Source organism: Pleurodeles waltl, chromosome 1_1 (assembly GCF_031143425.1).
Source record: "Pleurodeles waltl isolate 20211129_DDA chromosome 1_1, aPleWal1.hap1.20221129, whole genome shotgun sequence".
Classification (NCBI taxonomy): Eukaryota; Metazoa; Chordata; class Amphibia; order Caudata; family Salamandridae; genus Pleurodeles; species Pleurodeles waltl.
The window spans coordinates 841,692,258-841,713,729 of NC_090436.1; the positions used below are offsets into that span (position 1 = coordinate 841,692,258).

Below are 21,472 nucleotides of genomic sequence, written 5' to 3' on the forward strand. Positions count from 1 at the left end.
TTGTTAGGTTGCAACAGTTTTCCAGGGCTGCAACAGTTTTGAGTTAAAGGTAGAACAGGCTAAATATTTGCTAGCACAGGCAAAGGCTACCACAGTTCACTGCTTACAAGAGCTTCAAAACTAATTAATGTCATCAGGGAGGGTCTAACTGGTTCACAACAGAAGGTTCTGCAAGAAAGTGCTGAGTATCTCATCTGAAGCAACAGCTATTATCTTAAAAAACGCTTTTAAGTAAGCTTTGGATACCAATGCAAAAGCAATCCATAATTCACAAAAAAGTAGAGTGCTTTAACTGGAAGCATATTGGCTTTTACCTAGCATATATATCAAAGGAAAGGATGGACAACCTTAACAAGGTTATCAAGGAGCAGCTGTAGATCCTTTATAACATTGGAAATTCAGCCTTTTAAATTCAGAGTAAAAGTACAGTTTCAACTTATTGCAGACCTCCTCTTAAACAACTGATAAATAACAGAATGTTTGTTTGATCTGCAGTGGAATTATATAACTATGTGCATGGGCGCGAGGATTTTTTTTAGAAGGCAAGCAATTAATGTTACCCAGGTAGAACATATAGGTTATCCCTCGATCCTTGCTCTCAATATCAAAACGCACAAGAACAGGCCCTTAGGGCAAGAAGTAATGCAGAATTTCTGGATGTGTGTACACTCAAGTGTTACAGACTTATTGAGGTTTTGTGCTGGAGTACTTAACTGAAAAATGGTTCCTACCCATAAGATGGTACTCTCTACTTCAGGAAGCAACACCTTGGCTTCAACTTCACGGTTAGAGTTTTCATCCTTGGTGTGTTTTCCCCTAACTTTTTGCATCTGTTTCCCAGGTTGTTGATGTGTGCTGGACTCTGTTTTTGCTGTTTATGTTCCTCTGGGCACTTTACCACTGCTATCCAGTGCTAAAGTGCAAGTGATCCTGTACAAAATGTGTATGTAATTGCTTATCCATGATTGGCATATTTGATTTACAAGTAAGTCCCTAGTAAAGTGCACTAGAGGTGCCCAGGGCCTGTAAATCAAATGCTACTAGAGGGCCTGCATCACTGGTTGTGCTACCCACATTAGTAGCCTTGTAATCATGTCTCAGACCTGCCACTGCAGTGTCTGTGTGTGTATTATTAAACTGCCAATTCGACTTGGCAAGTGTACCACCTGCCAGGCCTAAACCTTCCCTTTTCCTCCATATAAGACACCCCTAAGGTAGGCTCTAGGTAGCCCCATGGGCAGGGTACAGTGTATTTTTAAGGTAGGACATATACTAATGGGTTTTATATATCCTGACAGGGGAGTGCAAAGCCACAGTCTCTCAAGTCTCTCCAGTGGGTGATTTGCCCACTGCTTTATCCTGGGGAGTGCAAAGCCACAGTCTCTCAAGTCTCTCCAGTGGGTGGTTTGCCCACTGCTTGGTCCTGGGGAGTGCAAAGCCACAGTCTCTCAAGTCTCTCCAGTGGGTGGTTTGCCCACTGCTTCATCCTGGGGAGTGCAAAGCCACAGTCTCTCAAGTGGATAACAGTCTCCACTGGTTCTGGAGGGGTCTTTGTGCCCAGAGTGCTTCATCCTGCCAAGGACTGCGGTTGCGGATGTGATACTCCACTGGTTCTGGAGGGGGCTTTGTGCCCAGAGTGCTTCATCCTGCCAAGACTGAGGTAGTGGATGAGATACTCCACTGGTTCTGGAGGGGGCTTGGTGCCCAGAGTGCTCCAACAATACACTTGCCTGGGTGTGTGTGCTACAAGATTGCCGAGGTACAGGTAGGTTGATAAATATGGAGGCAGAGACATACCCCACACAGCTGCGGCTTTGCAATCCATATGCAGGTGACAACTGTGATGACAGTGATGCTTCATGGAAGCTGCCCAGGCTCCTGGAACTTACCACCAGCCTCGGACGACTGACCACTGGGGATGGCAGCCATGTCTGCGGAGGTGCCACTGGCTCAGGATGTCACGGGGCTGCTGGCGGTGCTGGCGGCGGTGTCAGTCGTGGCGGTGCTGGCTGTGGGGTCTGTGGCAGCGGTGCTTGCGGCGGGCAATGTGGCAGCGGTGCTGGTGGCGGGCTCTGTGGCAGCAGTGCTGGCGCCGGGCTCTGTGGCAACAGTGCTGGTGGCAGGCTCTGTGGCGGTGCAGGTGGTGGTCTTCTCCACCGTACAGGTTGGCGTCGACGTGGACAGAAGGTGTGACACTGGTCCCTCAGTCGGTACCACCAAGCCCTCTCCTGACCTGCCCTTCAGTTTCTGGCCCTTCCCCACCTTTGATGGTGGCGCAGCTGTCTTGCCACTATCCCCTTTTGTTTTCCCTGACCCCTTGGTGGCAGGTGTTTTCGGCTTCTTCCTCCGGGATGTGGGTACCTTTTTCACCTTGGCAGGTGGCGGAATGTCCTTGCCCTCGCTTCGTGGCACACTGGCAGCCCTGATGGTTGGCGCACTCCATGACCCCGCAGATGCTAGCACCACTGTGCCTGCGGATGTGGTGGATGAGGTGCTGGACTGGGACCTGGAAAGCCTGGCCCTAGGGGCAGGACGGGGGGGGAAGGTGTAGGGAAGAGGTCAATGTTAGCCAGGAAAAGTTTTTTAGACACACTGGGACGGGTAGATGGAGGGGGTTTGGGAGTGGAGGTAGAGGTAGTGGTTGTAGGAGGTGTACGTCTGCTGAATTTGGGTGAAGGTGCATGGGTTGGAGGCTGTTGTGAGGTGGATGGCTGTTGGGTGGGTGTGTGCCTGCGTTTGTGTACTTTGGGAGGAGGGCTCACAGACACACTGGGAGAGGACACTGGGGATGTGTGAATGGTAGTGAGGTGGTGAGTGCACATGAGTGGTGTGTGGTGATGGGGGTGCTGGTGATGGAGGTAGTGGCTGAGGATGTAGTGCATGCAGGTGTGAGTGGAGATGACATAACCACATAAAGAGTACACTGTTCCTAAAAAATGTTCTGGACAGCCATGATGTTCTAGAGCAAAGCCCTCATGCATCACATTGGATGACAGGCATCATCATCGGGAATTGCTCAACGTCAGGCCGGCACTGCAATGCCTAACGTGTTCCCAAGAAGGGAGCTGTCAGCCGTGATTGTTGGTGTAAAGGCTGATGGAAGAAACTAACCACCAGACCAAAAACAGGAGAGCAAAAAAGAAAAATAGGTTAAAATTGGTTTATCACTTCCAACTTCCAACCTCCATCATAATTTTAATCAGAAAACAGAAGTGACGCCCAAGATTAAAAATACACAAAAGGAAAGCAGAAGTTGAGTATAATGCTCAATAGCTTTAAAAAAAAAGACTTAGAGGATCCCAAACAGTGTGGTACCTCAATCAAAAGGTCGACATGTTTTGCGTCTGTTGGTCCAGATGGATCCGATGACGCTTCTTCAGAACCAGAGCAATGCTTCTCCAATTCACATATAGAAAATAAATCACTTGCATTTAATCATTTGTAAAGTGACATCTACAAAGGGTACCCTAGAAACCAAACACAGACACCAGAAATAAGAGCCAAAATGTGCGTGTTAATTCAACTGGGTGATCATCATGACTGAGAAAAGTGTGAAAAAAAATGCTTACCGTCCCCAATTAGGGGGGATAGCTCCATAGGAAGCGCGAACCCAAGGACTGCACAAATACTATAAATATTCAAATGAAAGAGGGGAAGAGAAGATAGTCTCCAAATTGCAGGAGCCAGGAATCAGCAATAAATAATGTAAGTACCTACATTACTGGTTACCATGTACCAAAAATAATAGAACTCCTCAAAAACCAAGGGAAGGAGGATATACTAACATACAGTCAGGAGAAGCATAACAAAAATTAAATACACCAAGAATTCTAAAAAAGTACGCTTGAAAGTGATTGTACTCATATCAGTGGTTTTAAAAGCCATAAGTCATAATAACCAAATAGCCAAAATTACAACCAGACTTAGAGTACTAGGACGTCTTAAGAAATGGATTGGGCAGGTGGTATCTGTGGAGGGCACGGATTGAAACCACTGCCGAAAATTACTAAGCTGTAGCTCCCAAAATTAGTAGTTGTGGATAACTAATAGTGTCAGATAACCGAAAAGCAGGGAAAACCTGACGCGATCTACACCAGATAAGGAGCGCGGTAGGCAGAAACAGTCACAGGCACAATATAACGGAGAACTCTTACTTCTCTGGGCGTGGTCCTCAGCCGGGAACCTACCTTCTGGAGCGCTTCCCTGTCGAATGACAGGGAGTGCAACCGGAATCAAACGTTATAAACGTTTCGAGGGGACGGAAGTAAACTACTTCCGGTATTCGCGTCGAGGACACAAAGAGAGGACAAATGTTGAGAAGGAAAGCTCGAAAGATAGAAAAAGGACTCAATATTTCACAGTGGAAAGAGGGGTCAAGGCCATAGAAAAAGGACCATAATTTGGTGTGGAAGAAGTCATAAAAATAAAGGAAGGACTAGGGACTCGATTAAAGTGAAAAGCAAATTGCAAAAACAAATAAAAGGGAGGCAAATATAAAGGCAAATATAAAAGAAGAACCTTATAGAAATTACAGGTGGAGATTCAAAGCAATAAAAAATGGGAATACAAGGCAGGTTAAAATAAACCACCTTGGAAAAAGGAGGGAAAAGGGGGGGAAGCAGAATTACTGAAACCCAGATAAAGAGATTATGAAAGGAATGAATATCAGGTCAACAAAGTCCAGGGTATATCATCATTTAAACCCTGTACATGAGTCTTTAGTTTGAACACCCATCTCTGTTCAAGTCTGAATAAGGAAGTAGGGTCCTCAGATCGTGCTCGTGGAGCTTCCAAAATAGTTCACCATAAATCATCTGGAGCATGGGAATTGTCAAGAAAATGTGCACCGAGTTTTGTTGTGATCCTTTTGCATCTGATGTTACTCCTATGCTCATTGATGCGTATCTTCACTGGGCGCGATGTCATGCCAATGTATCGCAGCTCACAAGGGCAAGTGATCATATAGATACAATTTTTTGTATTGCAATTAGTATGTCTTCTCAGTTGCCACACGCCAATAGGTTCTAAATTCAATGTCGTCAGATGCCTAGTTAGGGAACACACATTACAAAGGCCACAAGGATGATGACCGGTGACCGGCGGAAGATCCCATAATGTTGTCTGTGTTGAAGTAATCTGTTTAGTTCAAGGGCGAGTATAGACTACCATATCTTTAATATTAGCTGTACGTTTAAAGGCAAATACCGGTCTTTGTATCTGGGAACCTCCACTGGTCAAAATTTACCATCTTTTATTGATCAGTTTTTTTATCAAATTAGACATAGGGGTATACGTGGATACACAGGTTAATCTAGTTAGAGGAGGTTTTTCAAAGGTTGCTAACAGAGCACCGCGGTGGTTGTTTCTGGCTCGTTTACGTGCTTGATCTATGATTCATGGAGGGTAAGGTCGATCGAAAAGTTTGGATTGTAAATTGTCAGCCTGGCGGTCAAATTCACAGGATGTATTACAGTTTCCTCTTAGTCGCAAAAATTGACCTACTGGTAGGTTGTCCTGTAGGGGTTTCGGGTGATGGCTCTCATATAACAAAAGGCTGTTACGATCAGTAGGTTTATGGTAAACAGAGGTAGATATTTTACCATTGTTAATAGTCAACAGGAGGTCTAAAAATGGTAAATGAGTGGAAGAAACTGTTGAGGTGAATTTCAAAAAGGGATCAATAGTATTGATCCAAGATACAAAATCGTTAGTGGCAGACAAGGACCCTTGCCAAATAATCAGGATGTCATCAATATATCGTCGCCACAATTTAATGTGGTTTTGAAAGGGATTAGATGATGGTAAGTGGAGATGAGACTGGGAGGGAAGAGGGAGGAGGGAGACGAAGAGGAGGGGGACACAGTGGAGGCAGTGGATGTTGGTATTTGTGCATGGGTATGATGCTTGTGTGAGTGCATGTGGGATGTGTGGTGCTTATGTTTGCCTGAGCCACCCTTGTGTGTTGAGATGTGTGCATGCTGGTCTGATGGTGTGCTTGGGATAGGCTGAGGTACAGGGGATTGGGTCTGTATGGAGGAAGTTGGAGGGGGGAGGATGGACACAGGGACAATGGCTGTCATCAGTGCTGAGGCCAGAGCCTGAAATGCTCTCTGTTGGGCTGCCTGGCCAGAATGAATGCCCTCCAGGTATGCATTTGTTTGTTGCAAATGCCTCTCAACACCCTGGATGGCATTCAGAATGGTAGACTGTGCCCAACAGTGAGGGATCTCAGGAGGTCAATAGCCTCCTCACTGAGGGCAGCAGTGCTGATTGGGGCAGGACCTGAGGTGCCTGGGGCAAAGGAGATGCCCACCCTCCTTAGTGAGCGGGCACGGGACACACGCTGAGGGGCTGCTGGGAGGGCAGTGCTGGGAGGGGGGTGGCGGCTGTACCTGTTGATGCGGGGGGCACAGAGGGGCCCGCCACCGCAACGGAGCTCCCATCAGAGGAGGGGTCGCTGTCACTTCAGTCTGCTCCTGTCCCCGCCGTGGAGCTCCCCTCACCCTCCGTCCCACTGGTGGCTTCAGACTCCGTTGTTTCGCCCTCCAGGGCCAAGTGGGATGCAGCTCCCTCCTGCTCCGGTGCCACTGCTCCTCCGCCTGATGATGCTATTGCACACAAGAACAGGGAGACCACAAAAAGGGGGAGAGACAGAAGAAAGACATGTTCAGTGCATGCAACACCACTACCGTTGCCAGACACAACAGACACAGCAGCCCTCTGCACTACGCCATGCACTTATAGTTCCTAGATTTACCACATGCCCATGGGGTACAAGGCCTAAGCCGGATTGCTGCACACCTGGAAGTCACAGGGGCCGGACTATGTGTAGATGGCACTAACCACTAGTGGGGTTGGGGTGCCACAGAGCCTGCATCACAAGGGACCTTGCCTACAAAGCTCGCCCTGGCCTAGGGGAACCCACTGCCCACCTCCCCCGCCCAGACACCTTGTAATGCGTGCAAAGTCAGCAGAATGATAGTGTACTCACCCCCTTGTGGCTGCTGTGATGCCCTCAAGCGCCCATCCAACTCCAGATACGCCACCACCAGGATCCGGAATATCAGGGGGGTCATGGTGCGACGGGCACCCCTCCCACATTGGGAGGCCATCCGCAGCTAAGTCTCCGCCGTCTTCTTGCTCGAGCGGCAAAGGTCCTCCCATCTTTTTCGGCAGTTGGTGCTCCATCTGTGGTGGACACCCAGGGTCTGGACGTCCTTGGCAATGGCACGCCAAATATCCTTCTACTGGTGGGCGCTGACCTAGAGGAATAGTACAGGGTAAAAGGAAAATCTTTACCCGTCTGGACCATCATCCTCTTTGGCCCACGTTCCCATCCTTGCCCTGATGCACATACACTCACCGTCCGCACATGCAGGCCTCAGTCCCCCCCCCATTTTTCTTCCATCCATACCACTCCAAACAGGCATTGCCAATGCAGCATTCTCACAGTGTACTCACCTGTTTGTCTGGAGGACCGTACTGTTGTGTGTACTGGGGGAGGACCCCATCCACTAGTTTCTCCAACTCCTCCAAAGTGAAGGCAGGGGCCCTTTCCCCAGACATACAGTATGAGCCATCGTTGCTTCCAGACTGAGGTCACAGCAGCACTTGCAGTGTAGGCCCTCTCCTGTTGAAGGTCAGGTATCAAGTGAGGGAACAGACAGAATATGGCGGTTACGTCCGCGGCGGTGCATACCGTCACCACCAGCGTACATCGTCATTGGCTCCTGGGACCCATAGGATTGCACCGCGGTCTTCGATTGCCTACCGCAACGGTGTACAACGCCAGCGCAGGTACCTCATAACCCCTTGTCCCACCTTACAGGTCAGGCAGCCGCCATTTCAGGGGGCCACATGGCATTAATTCTAACTGTGTCACACCAATGTAGGCCGTGCATACACACAGTAACAAGCACATTGCGGATTAATTAATGTGTGCAAATGACATTGTGTGATACCTCAGTGTTGGTTGACTCTGTGCTCGATGTTCTCGTCCATAGGGCACGTCCGCTGGGGCAGGTGATGAGATGGTGGCATCCACTGGTGTACATACCGCTGGTGGACCTGTCGACAATGGGAGAGAGACACGTAATAGTCACCTACAGACTAGATCGTGCAACAATCCATGTACTGTGTGCCCAGTTGGAGCCAGACCTGATGTCAGCTATCCACCATCCCACAGGGATACCCCCTCTAGTGCAGGTCCTGTCAGTACTCCATTTCCTGGCAAGTGGTTCCTTTCAAACAACAGTGGCCATTGCATCAGGGATGTCCCAGCCAATATTCTCTAACGTGTTGCCCAGAGTGTTGTCTGCCCTGCTGAAACACATGCGTAGCTACATCGTGTTCCCTCAGGTGGAGGATTTGCCCACAGTGAAAGGTGACTTCTATGCCCTGGGACATATACCATATGTGGCCTTCGTACCCCCCTGCAGGAGTGAACAGGTGTACAGAAACCGGAAGAGCTACCATTCGATGAATGTGCAGATGATGTGTTTGGCTGACCAGTACATCTCCCATGTGAATGCCAAATTTCCTGGCTCAGTGCATGAGGCTTACATTCTGAGGAATAGCAGCATCCCTTATGTGATGGGGCAACTCCAGAGGCACCGTGTTTGGCTAATAGGTGAGGACAAGGACCCTATACAGTGTGAATAGTTGTCTGGGTCTGGGTTTGTCCCTACGGGTTAGTGTGTGTCTAACAGTTGTCCCTCGACATTTGCAGGTGACTCTGGTTACCCCAGCCTGTCATGGCTACTCACCCCAGTGAGAAGTCCCAGGACAAGGGCAGAGGAGCTCTACAATAAGGCACATGGGCGAACTAGGAGGGTGATTGAACGGACCTTCGGCCTCCTGAAGGCCAGGTTCCAGTGCCTCCATATGACAGGTGGTTCTCTCTACTACTCACCAAAGAAGGTGTGCCAGATCATCGTGGCCTGCTGTGTGCTGCACAACCTGGCTTTGCGACGGCAGGTGCCTTTTCTGCAGGAGGATGGTCCAGCTGGTGGTCTTGTGGCAGGTGTGGAGCCTGTGGACAGTGAAGAAGAGGAGGCAGAAGAAGAGGATATCGACAACAGAAACAACATTATCTAGCAATACTTCCAGTGAGACACAGGTAAGATGTCACTGCCTCACACATCTCATACTATTGTTGGAGCTAGCATAAGTCTGTCATTTTCACTCAGTGTATTGTCCCTGACTTGTCACTTTGCCTTTCCATTTATCAGATGTGGGTCCCACTTTGTGCCCTCTGCTATATTTCCTTCAGCCCTACAGCTGTGTTTCATCTGTATGTGAACAATTAAATTGACATTGCTATATTCCATAGTTACTGCAATTACACATTTGTGAAAGCACAGACTGACTCCAGATTGTTTTGTGACTGAAGTGTGTTTATTTCTGTGCAAATAAGTGGAGGGGGTTGTAAAATGGGCAGGGGTGATGGTGGAGGAATGTCCATGGCAGAGTCCAGTCTATTTGTTTCACAGGTGCATTGTCCAAAGGGGCATAGGAAGTGGAGCAAGGGCAGTTGATGGATGGACAGGGTGACAAAGTGGGACAGAAGGGTGACATTCAGGGGGGTCTCATTTCCTGGCAGGGGTCTTGGCAATGTTCTCTGTCTTATTCCTGGATCTCAGAGACCGTTTGCGGGGGGCTCTCTATCTGCAGGGGGTGGGGTGCTCCTCCCTGATCCCCAGATAGTGTTCCTCCTGCAGCCGCTGGGTCTCCTGAAACTTGGCCAGTACCGTTGCCATTGTCTCCTGGGAATGATGGTACACTCCCATGATGTTGGAGAGGGCCTCGTGGAGAGTGGATTCCCTGGGCCTGTCCTCCCCCTGTCGCACAGCAGTCCTCCCAGTTCCCCTGTTTTCCTGTTCCTCTGTCCCCTGAACCGAGTGCCCACTGCCACTGCCCCCAGGTCCCTTGGGTTGATGGGTTTGCCTGGGTTCCCTGTAGTGGTGGACACACTGCTCATTGACGTGTACTGGGGACAGAGGGATGGGCCCGCTGGGTGGGTGCTGTGCTGTGCTGGTGTTTCCTGAGGGGGGAGGCTCTGTGTTGGCTTGTGCCAGTGTCAGGGGAACCGACTGTCCCGAGGTCCCTGATGAGCTGGGCTGGTCATCTTGATCCAGTTGTGCAGAGCTGCTGTCATCACTGTGGGTCTCTTCTGTGGGGGCACTGGATATGTCTGGTACCTCCTGTCCGGTGACGTTGGGTAGGGGTCCTGCAGGGGTGTAAAAGCATGATTATTGCATCTGTGTGTGCCATTGTGTGCAATGGGTGAGTGACCCTGTACTCCAGTGCTTGCATTCTTGTCTGGGTCCTTGTGTGATAATTGGTTTGGGGTCTGTGTGGGTATGTAGTGGACATGCTTGGGTGATGGGTGTCCATGCATTGGTGTTACATGCAGGGCTTGTGTGGGTTGTGTTGGTGGGGTATCTGTGGGTTGTTGGAGTGATGGGTGTGAGGGTAAGAGTGGGAGTATGTGATGGCATGCAGGTGGGGTTAGGGGGATAAGGTAGTGAAGATTTGCCTTACCAGAGTCCAGTCCTCCTCCTATTCCTGCGAGGCCCTCAGGATGCAGTATTGCCAAGACTTGCTCCTCCCATGTTGTTAGTTGTGGGGGAGGAGGTGGAGGTCCACCGCCAGTCCTCTGTACAGCAATCTGGTGTCTGGAGACCACGGAACGCACCTTCCCCCGTAGGTCGTTCCACCTCTTCCAAATGTCATCCCTAGTTCTTGGATGCTGTCCCACTGCGTTGACCCTGTCGACGATTCTGCGCCATAGCTCCATCTTCCTAGCAATGGAGGTGTGCTGCACCTGTGATCCGAATAGCTGTGGCTCTACCCGGACGATTTCCTCCATCATGACCCTGAGCTCCTCCTCAGAGAACCTGGGGTGTTGTTGAGGTGCCATGATGTGGTGTGGGTGATGTGTTAGGTAGTGTGTGTTGTGATGTGTGAGGGGATGTGTTGTGTGTTGTTTGAGGTGCATGAATGTTGTGTGAGTGATGATGTTGTGTGTCTGTGGGTGCTGGTGTTGTGTTAGGTAGTCTCTCTCTCTGGCCTTCTTTCAGAATTTTGGTTGTAAAGGTTTGTGGGTGATGTGGGTGTGTGCTTTATATTGGATTGGGTATGTGGTGTGTGTATGTGTATCAGGTGTGTGTATTTCGAATTGTCCAATGTGGTTGTGTTTTGTAGATGTGTGTGTATTTTGAGCGCGGCGGTATGTACCGCCAATGGAACACCGCGGTTGAAAGACTGCCTCGTGGATTCGTGGGTCGTGATAGTGTGGGCGTATTCTTGTTGGCGTGACGGTGTTGGTTTTGTTATCGCCAGTTTATCACTGACCTTTGGTGTGGCGGACTTGTGTGGGTGTCTGGAATATGGTGGATTCCGAGCTGTGGGTTGTAATAGCTGTAGCGGAATTCCGCCGCCGCAGCGATGTGTTGGCGGTCTTCTGCACGGCGGTAAGCGGGATTTACCGCCAGGGTTGTAATGAGGGCCTGTGTGTTTGAAAACGCCACTTTTAGAAAGTGGGCATTTTCCTGCTTAAACCATTTCTGTGACTCTGCCTGTTTGTGGATTCCCTGTCTGGATCAGTTTGAGAGTTGGGCTGTTTGCACCTCTCTCTAGACAGTGACACAAAGGGGGCTGGGGTGTAGCCTGCATATCCTAATGAGCCGTCTGTGCTAGGAGGGTGGGGAGGAGTAGTGACTTACACCTGAAAGGGCTGTGCCTGCCCTCACACAATGCAGTCTCCAACCCCCTGGTGTGTGCCTGGGGCCTGGTCTGGGAAAGGCAGGATTTCACAAACAAGAGAGACTTTCCTTTGAAGTAAGCCCACTTCAAAGGGCAACATGGGTATAAGAATGGCACCCAAAACCACAGACCTTAGATTACTTCTGTACATCAAGAGGAACCTCTGTCTGGAGAAGAGTGAAGAGCTGAGGAGAAGTGCTACCCTGTCTGAGACTGTGTTTTGTGGAGCTATCCTGCAGTTGCTGCTTCTGCCTGTGCAAGAGGACAAAGACTGGACTTTGAGTGCCTTCCTGCTTGTGAAGAAACCTCCAAGGGCTTGTCCTGAGCTAGCCTCCTGTTGTTGAAGTTTCAGGGCCATCAAAAACTTCTTCTGCCAGCATTTTGACTCTCTGCTGAGAATCCTGCCCTGCCAAGTAGTGCCCTATCCAGTTTCTGGAGCCTTGGAAGGTGAAGCTGGCAGACCAAGACTGAAAATCCAAGCACAGACCGCCGTGCAGGGAAAAATGTGATGCACCTGAAAAACGACGCACCGCCGGCTTCGCAGCCAAAATCCACACTCCTCCGGCATCGCAGCTGGAAGATCGACGCATGGAGCGGGAAGAACGCCACGCACCCCCACTGACGGGGCTGTTAACATCGCAACCCACACTGCGCAGTTTTGCTGAGACCGGGCGGCAGGATTTTCGACGCAAACCTTGCTGGGTGCAGAAAAACAACGCAACTCCTGCCCGGACCTGAGTGCTGCCCAGATCGAAGCATTGCTCCCCTGCGGGGAGCTAAAGCGACGCACGCCGACACAACTGGAGAAGGGTTAATGACACACAAGCTCGCTTGCGGGTTAGAAATCGACGCACTGCTTACCTTTTTCGACGCACACTTGCCTGTGCGTGTTATTTTGACACGACCCAGGTACATTTTCACGCTAACAGCGTTAGCGTTGTGCTTAAAAGAACATGAGGACTCTTTTTGTTTTGTTTAAATAAATATTTTCTATTTTTCTAAACCTGTGTTGTATTTTCATTAAGTTACTCTGTGTGTTGGTACAATACTTTACACCTAGCACTTTGAAGTTAAGCCTGCCTGCTTGTGCCAAGCTACCAAGGTGGAGGGTGGGGGTTAGCTGAGGGTGATTCTCCTTTAGCCTGACTAGGGTGAGGGTCCTTGCTTGGACAGGGGGCAACCTGACTGCCAACCAAAGACCCTATTTCCAACATTCACAAACAGAAATGTTTTTATTTGAATGTTTGGGGTGTTTCTTTATTGGCACAGGATGTAGATACCCTATCTTTTTTGATAAAACATTATGGGCCTCACTGAGATTTTAGTGGAGAGGTTAACGTCACAACGGTGATGGATATCCCACCCACCGAAATCTAAATCCCATTGTTTCCTTTTGGATTTAGATTTTGTCCAACGGGATATCCATCACCGTTGTGACAAAGTAACCCAGCAGCAGAAATTTAAAACAGACCATATCTTTTATTTTTCAAGAAAACTGGAATATTAGTGATTTTCACCTCTTTGGTTTCATGGAATTTTCAATGTCTGCCATAAAAGTATTTAACAGAAGGAATGCTTTAGGTGCTTATCTACTTCCACAATTTGCAAAACTAAACAATCAGAAGCATATTTATTATTATACCGCACAGGGCAGCAAGTCACCTTGCTGTGTTGCATGATAGGGAAAGGGCAGGAATGCCCTGTACTTAACATTGTACATCACATTCCTGGCTTTTCCCTGTACTGGCACTCAATGTGCCTGCGTTTTAAGCTGCATTGTTTTTGTGTAGGAAGAGACACCTTCCTGCACAAAAATAATCTCCTGAAGCATAATCCTCTTTCTGTGTGTGCTGCAGAATGCAGCACACACAGAAAGAGGAAGTGAAGAAGAGAAATGAAGACACTTCTCCTCTCTACATCTCACCTGGGGAGGCGTAGGTTTTGATGCATTTTCTGGTCTACTAGTTGTGGTTAATCTGGGAATGCACCACAATCCATGCGTGGATGCAAGGGAACATCCACGCTCCACCCATGTAGCACCTTCCCATGGCAGAGTGATGCAACACAGCAGTTTGTGCTGCATTGCATTGCTCTAGATTTATGAAGCCAGGCAAGACCACGCAAGATGGCCTTGCCTAGCTTCATAAATATGCCTTAAGAGTTGCTCCACTCTTGCTGCTCGTTGTGTGATGCAAAAGTGACGCAACTCTCTGATAACTATAGCCCTTAGATCTTTGGGTTCCTTTTGCTCTGGAACTCTTGGTAGGGAGATGGAGCTTAAAATCATTGACTTTAGAATTAATGCTGGTCAACTATCTAATTCTGCAATAGCAGGAAAGAAACCCATGGCTGAAAGGTTAGTTTGATGAACATTCATAAGTTGTAATTCCGTGAGGTTCTTTCAATTCTTTCCAGGGACTTTATTTTCAGCTCTAATTACTGCAAATGACAAATATATTCTTAATGGGCTACATGACCATTCTAAAATTCCAGAGAATAGCATCCTGATGCAGAAACATGACAAATTGCTCAGAGGTGCTTAATTTCCTCCATACCTTTGAGTTCTCTGCCTTAAATGGCAGTTTTTTTTGGATATCCCAAAACCATTCTCTCACTCCTCGCCTTGAAGGCATGAAACTTTGGATTTCTATGTTCACCTCTTTGGAATTGGTTCGAGCGTCCATGAGTTTTATATTCTGAAAAATATGGAATGTAGCCATCAAATTCAGTTAAATAAAACCAGCAATTCAGCTTGTCTGTTTTCCAAATAGTCGTGGCTAATAATGTCAACAAGAGATCAACGCGATGTGAAGGGAAGATACCCACCTGCAAAGATTTACTGATGGCTAAGATACAATTAACTGCACTAGGTGTGTCACTTCCAGATCAAATTATCATAGCTTGGGAAAAAAGGCAGTGCTCCGACCTACATGTTTTCCCATGGAGCATATGTGAGATCCTGGTTCCTTAAATGGCTCGTCTTGGAAATGATGGCACAGTCTTACAATGCAAAACAACATCATCAGCAAAAAGTACATTCTGTAAACCTTATTGTTGGTGATTGCTGATGATATCCTTTTGGGTGTGAGGACAAGCATTTTCCTTTCCTTTGATCTCCAGAACTAGCAATGTTTTACAATGGCCTAAAGTGATGAGAAAAGGGTATTGACTAGGGAAGTAAGGCAATTTAAGATAGCTTTCAGTGCAAAATATTATGCTTAGACATTGGGCATATTTACAAGCCCCGTGCACCACCTTAGCGCCACCACTGCATCACTTTTTTGATGATAAGGCCGTGCTTAGGGGGCTTTTCTGCTGGGCCATATTTACAAAGTGGCGCAATGCTTTTGTTGCGCCACTTTGCAACCTCCTGTGCCACAATATGCCAGCATCAGGCATTATGTATGCAAGAGAGGCTTTCTGGTGCAGGGAGACCCGAAACCAAAATGGTGCAGTAAAATTTACAACATTTCATTGTGCTATTTTTTTCCGTCATTTTTTAACGCCTGCTCAGAGGAGGTGTTAAAATGACAAAAATGACACCCCCCTCAAATTCAATGGGCATCCCTGTGCTTTGCTGCACTAGCCTCAAACTTGTTGACGCTAGTGTAGCAAAGCACCACAATAGCATCAAAAATGTTAACACTATTGTGCTAATGGCTGCCATGGTGCGCCGTATTGTAAATACGGTGCAATCATGGTGTTGTTAGGTGCTGGGACACAAGAAAAGTGGTGCATCATCTATGGTGTGCCACTTTCTTCTAAATATGCCCCATTGTTTAACACTTTTGTCACTCTTCTTGCTGGTCAATGCAGCACAAAGCAAAGTTTGAAAGGTTTTGCAAACTCTAAGCCTACCTTGAGGAGGTGTTACATTTTGGTGTTTCGCCTTTTCTACCTTTTTTAGAAGTTAGGGCTTTGCATCCAAATCCATAGGTGGTTGCATGGGAACACCCACATACTACCCATGGAACTCCCTGCTTGATGCAAAGTAGCTCATTGATAGTTCCATTATTGTGTAAATCAGGATTTGCACTGGAAGGTAAATCCCAAAACAACACTTTGAGGCAGTATGCATCAGTTTTGTGATGCAAACCAGTGTACAGTGTTAGTAAATGTGCCTAAAATATTGGACCAATTAGTTCCATTCTATTACTGTGACTGCCAGGTTTTAATATTTTATCAGAAACATGTAGAGGTTTGATAATGCTGTAGTTGTACAAAAAGGATTACACGGACCTGGCAAATTATCAAATAATAGGCCCGATAGGAATAGATTCAAGACATTATACTAGGTATCTGTAAAAACAACTGGAAAACTGCACAATTAAAGGCAGTTTGATCTTCTATTGCCAAGCAGGTTTCAAACCTGGTTTTAGTATACTTGATAACATCTTATCTTTCTTCAGAAAGCACTCTGCCACACCCTGCCACCCTCGGACTCCACTTAATGCATGTTTCATTTATTTTAGGTTAAATTCTGATAGTGTGGACATGAGAAGGATACCACAGAAGCTTACAGAATGAAAAATGACAAAGATGTTGTTGTGAGCAGTCACTATCTGGTACTGCTTTTACATTACACATAGGTAAGAATTAAACTGGGGCTCAAAAGAGAACCTTCTTTATGGATTTGAGCAATCCATGAATTAAACCAATGGAGAGTCCTAGCGCTAATGTTATTTGATCTCTATGAGGCAGACCTGGGCAAGTTACTGGAGTCAGTCCATTACTTTCCCCCAAGGTAGGTTATGCAGAAATTACTGTGTTAAAACAAGTGGATAATAATGTCCATTTAGCTTACAATGATTACTGGCGATGCAACAGGATATTTTCATCAGTGCTGTATGGAAATTAATCCAAAATTGGCAAAAGTAGTGGTCATTGGGTGAAAGTAACTGAGCAAGGGATCTTGCTATCTAAGTAACAATAGCATAGAAAGGGTCCCACACTACTACTATCTGGAAGTAGATTTGGAGGAAAAGTTTGAATACAAGCAACATGATGCCCAGTTCAAAAATAGGGCAAACTCATTTAATTGCACTATATGTTGGCTCTCATTCACAAATTACTAGTCCTCTGTTATTCCCATATTAGCATAGCAAGGAAACCATTTTTGTGTTCCTTACTTAAAACCTTGAAACCTTTCCTGGGAACTTCAGTAGATGGTAACATGGGGCAGAATGCAATTTGTAATAGGCCATATTTTATCTCTGGAGATTTACTTGCCAAGACATAATTGTTTTTGATGGGGCAGAATGCAATTTGTAATAGGCCATATTTTATCTCTGGAGATTTACTTGCCAAGACATAATTGTTTTTGATGACTGTTATTCATCATTGCTGTAGACAACATTCATAAGGTTGCACTATGGCTTAATTCTGAATCGAAAGGACATTTGTACTTCCTCTCTTAAGGTCATCCTATAGGATGCAGTGCGTTTCATCCAGGGCTGGAACAACTATGATCACATCACCCCCATCTTTATGGACCTCCATTGGCTCCACTTGCTGGCCTGTATCATCTTCAAAACCAGATGCAACATTTACGCAGCCATAATAATCAACTCTCCCACTTATCCTTCAAACAAGCTCACCATCTCTGGTGGATTTCAGCACATCCACAGCCAGGACACCATCAGACAGCAGATTGTGAAATGTAAAATATAAAAAAGTCCTTTTACATCTAGGCACCTGGGATCTAGAATAGCATCCCAGTGTCCATTGGGACCGTCCAAATGTTGGTGCAATTTAAGAAAAAGTTGAAGATTTACCATTTAAAATTTTACATAACAATACATCAAACAACCATCCACAAAGTAGTTACCGCTCCTATTATTTGTTTACTTTATGCCTGTTTTTGATCAAGTATGCAAACATAAATACATGCATGCCTACATTCATAAATAACTCCTGAGTTGGGAGGTAACCGCTGGGGCAAGAGTATAGGGACTAAGGCTATAAATTTAAGCTTTCTGCACAAATTATTTCTATATGCCCCATAATACTGGTTGAGTGCAGAAAGAATACACAGCACTCCTCTATAGCTTTGTAAATGTATGAGGTCAGTAGCAGTACTCCTTTCAAGCGAGAATCGATTATTTTTAAAATATCAAAAAGGATGACTTTCCTTATCTTTTGTTTTTACCAGGTTATGAATAGCTGCCCAGTGAATACCTCTGTTGATATTCCCTTTCTAAGGGTCACCCCATTGTTTGGTTTTAAGTTGTTTTAATGATATTTTGGTATGGGTATAACTATGTAAATAGTAAATAAATAAATAAAACTACCAGTCTCTACGAAAAGGTAGTTTGAGTCTAACAGGATTCCAAAAAATTATATTGAGTATCCTTCATATGGTGTCCCTGACAGGGAATCTATTTTTGGGAAAGAACAGATCGGGTTTCAGGAGTTTTCTGAAACCCAGATGGATCGATTCAGCATTGAGAACTGAACTAATATTGTTTTAGAATAGTGAGCCCTTGAACTCCCAGCCTCCTGCAAGGAGTGGTTTATGATCCCTGCCTGACAAGTGCCGTCAGACGGGTACAGTGGAACGCATTTTGTTCCAGCCCTAGGTGTGGCTGCTCAATAACACTATAAAGATGCAAGCCTAGAGCATTCTTTTCCTGTTTGGCGGCTTCCAGTGTGCACTGCACGATTTTGCATTTCCATAGACCAGCGGTAAGTTTTATTTATTGGCTATCTTTTAATTAATTAATATAGTTTTTACCCCGATTTAAAACAAAAAACACACACAGTACTACGTTTTACAATACAATACGCTTTTAGTCACACTCTCGACATCCTCTCGGTGAATGTGCAGTTGTTCTAATAACGGACAGAATTTTAATGACAAAAATATTGTTTGACAGAATATTATGTCAAAAATATCGCGGATCAAAATATCGAGAAGGTAAGTGCAAATAGGTAAGTATACATTTACTAGTCTTAACTCCACATCTACATACCTTGACGAAATATATATATATATATATATATATATATATATATATATATATATATATATAGTCAAAGTACTTATATGTTGAGTTAAGTATAGTAAATATTTGCTTTCCCATAGAAATGTACCTTTACGACATTCTTGTCCTCCAGATTCTTGACACAGTGTTTTATCCGCACAATAGTTTGGACTTGATATTTTGTTCAAAGACTTAGTCGTTTGCATTTGAAGAGACCAGTGACCTTGCAGTGTATTTCTGTTATAACTTGGTAGTTGTAATGCCTGAAACGCTCAAACATGCAATGAATCCAACTGTTTTTCATGCCTTTATTATAAAAAATGTGATGCGTTTGCTGCTGTACCTACTATTTTTGTTAGCACAAGGCTCACTAGGGAACCAATGCCATTTTAGGGCACATTTTCTTATAAAATAAACTCGCCTGATGTTTGCGGTCGTTGTAATAGTAATACTATTTCATTTTGTTCCCTTTGGATGTCAGAAAAGATAGTCTAACTTTTCTATCATCGCATTGCGCCACGATCATCATTAAGATGGTTTCTTCACATTGTTGTTGTGGAAAGATGTGCTAAACAGTATGCTTTTTTTCCGACTTGTCAGGACAGCATACTTGTTAAAAGAAATCTGGGCCAGGCTGTGATCATAAAGCAATGTGTTGTTTTGGATTGCAGTTTTTTTGGCTTCTAAAAAACAAGTTACAGAGATGCACAAATAGATATTGCGGGCAGGCGGATACTTCAGCTGGCCACGTCATCTGCAGGGTGACATAGAGGGGACAGCATCGTAGTGCGGCTCCCCTGCAAGATAGGTAGACAGCTCTGTCATGTAAGGGCCACAGTAGTTTGAAAGGACTGAACCCCCTCCGTGTATTCTCTGAGCAAATTTGGAGACTGGCCAGGTCCTCGCATGACATAAGGGAAGAGCAGGGTCGCAACTCAATATACATGATTGAACTGTAAATAATCTAAGCACATTAGTGTTTATACCACTAACAGGACAGCTCTAGCTGTTCGATGGACTCACAGCCGACATCCAGATAACCGGTAAACTAACCCAAGCTGTAATATCACAGACTGCACTTATTAAACCTCAGTGGAAAATTCTGAGGTAAAACCAGACCATAGACACAACATTAGCATGGGGTCTTACTTGTGGATTGTCTCTCCAAAGATTTGATAGAGTGCCTACCACATGGTATTTGGGTTGCACGATTTTTGTATTTCTATCTGCACATTTACCACCAGAGCTTTTTGCTAACATATCTTTTGTCATTTTATCTGATTTGTGATCTGTGACACAGTAAAACTGCATACACTTATGGATTCAAAGTGTACATAGCGCCAACCAAATTATAAAAAGAGTTGAGCTTGGATCTAAATAACCACTCTAGGTTCCAGGTTTCTTATGTCTGTGATATTATTCACCAAAACTGATTCACAACTACTTTGCACATCTTACAAAGGTACAAAGGTACACTGTATGTGATCATAATAATAAGTGAAATGTGAACTTGAAAACATAGAATGGATATTGAGATGCAAACACTGACCATGCAGAGAAAATGTTTAAGCAGCTAACCAAAAACAAGTCAATCGTTCAGTACCATAAGGAGGAAATGCATGTTGTTTTACACATTTCTTTCACACATCTATGCGCCTCGCTGCCAAATGACCCAAGTCATATGTGACTCCTTCAGCCACATAACATTGGCTGTGATATTGGACCACCCATTAGAAGTGGATTGCTAGTGTGTGAGTTGTGTAAATCGGTAGGTGTGGTCCTATGTGTTATCAGTGTACATGGGTGTCTATACAAAAAAGGGTATTGTGAATATATATTTATCACAAATTACATCAGGATTTGCTATACTAATCACTCAAATACACCACGAAAAGCAGTGGAAATGTGGCTCATTGCCTCCTTAAAAAGCTAGGTGCGATAGATTAATAATCCTTGATATTCCTGGGTTTGTGTTCTCAAATGTATAGTGCAGCATTTGGAAGGGGATACTCTACAAATCTCAGAATGCATAGAAAGATGTAGGCTTGGCTAAGATGCTTCCTTCTCACACAGGACTTTGACAACATGTGAGCATCATCTTGTGCCTACTTACTGCACATCAGTGTGTATCCTGTTGTGCATTTCTCATGCCCCAAATGTACATCATTCAATGCCTCCATTGTGCTTTGCTTCGACCCTCTATAATGCAAGCACAATGGTGGCCCTAATCTGTACATCATGCAATGCTTCCCTGATGTACAACTCCTACTGTTCCCCTGGTGCACAGCATTCAGTGCTCTGAGGCACATCTCTCAGTACTCCTCCGAGGCAAGTGATTCATGCTCCTCTGAAGTAAATTATTTTGTCATGAGGCACATTATTCAGATATCCCTGAGGTGCAGCATACAGTGCTGCCTGGAGGTGCATTATTACTGCTCCCGTACTGCACATGATATTGTGGTGCCCAGGTGCAGATCATCACCCTGTGTCCACAAAGTACATCACCCTGAGCTGGCTTCGCAAAATAATGTGTGCTCACTGATCAACAGTTAAATATAAGCCGAGTGCAGTAGCTAAAGACATGCAATAAATTAAAATTTTACAGCATAGTCACAGGCTCATACAAGTCAATCAGAAACCTGCCACAAAGAAAACTCTAAACCAAGATTATTCCTAACAATTTTGAAAACAGAACATTCCATCCAATAGCTGCTAAGGGTTAT

At 45.6% G+C, this 21,472-nt stretch overlaps 1 protein-coding gene across 2 annotated transcripts in view; it reads left to right on the forward strand.

Annotated features, from left to right (window-relative positions):
* The first annotated feature begins 18,316 nt into the window (after nucleotides 1-18,316).
* Nucleotides 18,317-21,472, forward strand: part of LOC138288004 (annexin A1-like) — a 196,537-nt gene continuing 193,381 nt past the window's right edge. The window contains exon 1 of one of the 2 annotated variants that reach the window (XM_069229095.1): nucleotides 18,317-18,450. The gene's annotated coding sequence lies outside the window, so the exon portion shown is untranslated. The remainder of the gene's footprint in view (nucleotides 18,451-21,472) is intronic. The other variant, XM_069229103.1, reaches the window with a different exon arrangement.